The sequence below is a fragment of the Lycium barbarum genome, chromosome 4, assembly GCF_019175385.1.
Source record: "Lycium barbarum isolate Lr01 chromosome 4, ASM1917538v2, whole genome shotgun sequence".
Classification (NCBI taxonomy): Eukaryota; Viridiplantae; Streptophyta; class Magnoliopsida; order Solanales; family Solanaceae; genus Lycium; species Lycium barbarum.
Window position 1 is genome coordinate 75,109,186 of NC_083340.1, and position 5,202 is coordinate 75,114,387.

Consider the following 5,202-nt stretch of genomic DNA (forward strand, 5'->3'; position numbering starts at 1 on the left):
TCTAGCCGAGTTGAAAGTGTTGACCTCACGGGCTCCACAACAGCACCTACTCTCTCTCTCACAAACTCATCGAGCTCGGCCATTATAACCTTCGACTGCTGATCCGATGTAGCCGCCTGCTTCGCAAATTTTCTGAAGTTCTCCATCGAGAAGGCATAAGGGTCAACAACTCTAGCTGTACCCTGGGGCTGTGCTGCGGGAGATGCTGGCCTCAAGAGCTGTAGAACGAAAGTTTGAGGCTCAGTAACAGTAGTCTGAGTCTCAACTGAAGCATCAACAGTATCAGTAGCTAGAGTCTCAGGAGCTGCAGTTTGGATAGTCTCAGTAGTAGGGACAGTAGTGGTAGGTAACTCCTCCGTAGAGTCACCCGCGGCCCCTGAATGAATCAACTTCTAGGGCATGGGCACCCCTCCAAGTGCAAATGGGAACCTATCCTCTTCTCCCTGGCTATCTCTGACGGCCTCTTTCTTGCTCTTTTCCACAGAATAGGTCGACGAAGCTATAATCCGGTGGTCGATGTCAGGTATAAAATGAACCCGTGCCTTCCGAATCAGCTCTGTAATCAGGCACGGATATACTAGTGAAGTGTTGGGCTGGGAAGCCCTTAATTGGATCTCATCACTCGCCAATGCTTCAAAATTAATCAGGTACCTCGACATCAATGCAGCAACAATGACCTGCCTGTCAGGCGTAAGTGCATTGTCGGCCTGGATGGGGAAAAGCCGCAACTGCACCACGCTTCACAAAAATTATCCCTCTAAATTCAACCACCTCTTTACTATCTGATTTCCAATTTAGTACACTCGGCCCCCTTGCTCGGATGACCTATAACTGTAGCCACCCAGTCCCTGACGGACCGTTCCTTGATTCTCTACAACTTGTCTGCCAACTCAATAGTCTGCCTTAGAGCGGTATAAGTATCGCTAAAATAAACTCTATTGATGGCCTGGGCAGATATATCAACACTCACTCCTCGAATCTCTATCTATTTTAGTGTCTCTAACTCATATAGCTTCTGGCGCCTCTTTCTGACTTTCTTTATCAAGGCACCATATACCGCATAGACTTCACGCACCAGAACCGGACAATAATCCCTAGACAACTCCTGCATAAACCCCAGTTGATAATAGCGAATGAGCTCTCTGGCCCTGGGTAATATCTTGAGCCCCTCAAAACTGATCCTCCGCTCTTCATTTATTGTGTGATTTTCATGCTGGTTGTCGTCATCTTTTAGGGCAATGCCATACTCAAATAGCTCCCTGGCACCCTCAACTGTAAAACGGTCCTCAAGTCTCTTGCTTCTAATTTCTCGAGCCCTAGCCTCATCATCATCATCATCATCACCATCATCGAGTTGTGAGCTCTGGTGGGTCAGGGATCTAGAAGGTGCCTGGGAGGACTAAGTAGCTTCCTCAGGAGACTGTGGATGAGAGTCAGGTGAGGCATCTTCAGAAGCATCCTCTGAACCCTCATATTCGATTCCATCACCAGACCTAGATGCAGATGATCCCTCCTCGTCAGACTGAGAGGAACTGGGTGGTGTAGAAGCCGGTACAGTGACCTTCCTGTTTCAAACGGTAACGGGAACCCTATTCTTCCTCTCGGGTATAACCTCAGGCTCATTATCCGAGGCTTCATCTCGCAGTGTGGGCTCACCACTGGGCCTCTTTCTTCCCGTTGTTCTTTAAGCTTGCCTTGAGCCACAACCTCGTGTAGTTTTCAACTTAGGTTGAGCCATACCTGTAATTTTCAAAACTAAAATCTAGTCAACCTGTACTAGTGAAATCAAACTCAAAGAAGAAAAAAGTATACTCAGTTCTTTGAAGTTTGGACCTGCAAACAGTCGAACCTGTCGACGGACCGTTGAACAGCTTGACAGTATCGTCTTTGTATAAAGACAGTCTGTCGACCTGTCGACGGTGCCGTTGACATGTTTACGACCCTGGCAGCAGTAACTATACGTTTGCAGGTTCGTTTTTCATGCAATTTAAATTCAATCATTCAGAGAACACTTATTCAATTAGTTTGCACAACTGGGGTTTTGGGGCTTCGGGTTATTCAGACTTCACCCTCATTTTTGACCTTTTTGACCTTTGGTAATTTCTCAGGTTTTGTTTGGTGGGTATAACGATATCAAACCAAAATTTTCAATCGAAATACCCTCTAACCCGTTGGAGTTACTCAGACTTCACCCCTCAAATTGCATGTTTATCAAAATTTTCACTTTTACGAATCATTGGCGGGCATAATGAATCAACACAAATTGTGGATCAAAATGCCCACTGACTCAATGGGGGTACGATATTCTCGTCCCCACGATTCCTACTAAGAGTAGACATACCAAATTATCTTCCCCCATCTAACAATTTCATAATATTTCAAGTTTAAGAATGAATTTCATTCAACAAGTACACACCCTAGGTCATGATTTCTACCCTTTGCATTCAACATCACATATATCACACCCCCAACCCAATTAACACAACCCCAACTTACTTAATCATGGTATATGCACAAATCTAGTTCCCATTCTATATATACATTAAGTTAGGAACCCTAGGTGCATTTGTTTTGCAATTTTTGAACAGATTTCACCAATCAAAACCAAGAAAGGGTCGAAATCTACTTTACATACCTGATTATGAGAAGGACTAGAAGAGCACTTGAGTAAAACTACCAAAACATTTGAGAGAAAAAATCATTTTTGAGGGCAGAGGGTATTGGGGATTGCAGTGGTGGTGAAGGAAGGGTTTTGGGGGTTTTAATGGGTGAAAGATTATGGAGGGAATTATGGAGAAGTGGGGAGGTTGAGGGAGATTGAAAGGCGGACTGTTGGGTTTAAAAAAAAAATAGAACTCTGCCCGTTAGTTTTATAAAAGACGCAACTTCTGCTAAACCCTTATTTTTTGGCGAGTCGTCGACATGTCGACGACTTGTCTTTGCGTAAAAATGACCTTTAAAAACTAAAAAGACACTGACCTGTTGACGAGTAAAAAGACGGACCGTCTTTGCACATCGACGGTGTCGTCGACGTGTCGACGGTCCGTCGACTTACTCGTCGACTGGCTTACCTGTAGAGTAGCAGTTGCTAACTCTCAGATCACCAACTCTGCATACCGCCTTTGCACATTGACGGTTCATCGATATGTCGATGGTCCGTCTTTGTGCTCTGGTGTCACTTTGACTATTTTTTGAGTTTCACTTCCTGTGCACTCAACACCCATTAAACAGTTCGAAAACTAAACCTATAAAAAAAAGTACAAAAATTTAAACTTGGGTTGCCTCCCAAGAAGCACTTGATTTAACGTTGCAGCACGGCGGTGGTATCCATTTTTACTCTGGGTCAGGATTCGTTCCCAGATGCTTTAACCGGTATCGATCGACAATTCTATCCCCTCAATGCAACCATGGTAGTGCTTCACCCTCTTCCCGTTCACCTTAAATGTCCGAGTTCCATCTTCAAACTTTAATTCAATCGCTCCATAGGGTGAGACACTTACCACTTCAAAAGGACCGGACCACTTTGATTTTAATTTGCCTGGTAGCAGCTTCAATCTAGAATTAAATAGCAGGACAGGATTACCCTTATAAAATTCCTGCTTTAGGATTTTCTTGTCATGATACTGCTTCATCCTCTCTTTGTATAATGTTGCACTTTTATAGGCCTGATAGCGGAACTCATTCATCTCATTGAGTTGAAACAACGTGAGTTTGGTCTCTTCTTCGCAATTCATATTTAATTTCTTCAAGGCCCACATAGCCTTATGTTCAAGTTCAACTGGCAAGTGACATGCTTTACTAAAAACTAGCTTGAAAGGGTGAAGTCCCAATCGGAGTCTTGAAAGCAGTCTGGTAAGCCCATAGAGCGTCATCGAGATTATGGGCCCAATCAGCTCTATTTGCATTCACCGTTTTCGCTAAAATACTCTTTATCTCCCGATTAGAGACTTCAACTTGCCCAGTTGTCCATGAATGATATAGGGTTGCCACCCTATGCTTGAATCCATACTTCTCCATCAATTAAGCAAAGGCTCTATTGCAAAAGTGAGAACCACTATCACTGATTATCGCCCTTAGGGTACCAAAACGAGTAAATATGTTCTTTTTCAAGAATCCCATGACACTCTTAGCTTCGTTATTAGGTAAAGTCATCGCTTCTACCCATTTAAAAACATAGTCAACAGCCACCAAGATGTACTTCATTCCACAAGAGCTCACAAAGGGCCCCATAAAATCAATCCCCCAGACATCAAACACCTTAACATCATAAAGTTCATAGGAATCTCTTGCCTCCTACTAATATTCCTCTGCCATTGGCACTGATCACACAACCGCACCATCAAATTATCATCATGAAAGAGAGTAGGCCAATAGTAACCACATTCGAGAACATTTGCAGCAATCCTCGTACCACTGTGATGTCCCCCAACTAGAGAGTCATGGAAAGCCTTCAGAATCTCTAACATCTCACTCTCTAGAACACAACGTTGAATAACGTTATCAGAGCAAGTTCTGAATAAGTATGGCTCATCCCAATAGTACTGACGAGAATCGCGCAAAAACTTCTTTTTCTGGTAAGATTTGATCTCGTCAGGAATGACACCAGTCACCAAGTAATTAGCCAAATCTGCATACTAAGGTGCCACTTGCATAGACATCGCTAGAACTTGCTCATCCGAAAAAGCATCATCAATATCAAGTTCTTCTGCCGGCACCCCAGTTGCCTCAAGCCTAGAGAGGTGGTCAGCGACCTGATTTTTGGACCCCTTTCGATCTTTTACCTCGAAATCGAACTCTTGTAACAAAAGGACCCAACAAATCAGTCATGGCTTAGCTTCCTTCTTTGCCATAAGATACCTCAACGCAGTATGATCAGTGTACACCACAACCTTGGACCCCAACAGATAGGACCTAAACTTCTCAAAGCATATACTATAGCAAGCAACTCTTGCTCAGTCACCGTATAGTTCATCTGCGCCACATTAAGAGTCCTACTAGCATAGTATATCGGTTGCATAATTTTATTGTGCCTCTGGCCAAGCACAACACCTATCGCAAAACCACTAGCATCACACATCAACTCAAAAAGGAGGGACCAATCAGGAGTAACAATAACAGGAGCAGAAGTGAGACGCTCCTTCAATTCATTAAATGCCTCACGGCACTTGTCATCGAACACAAACTTAGCCTCTATTTCAAAAA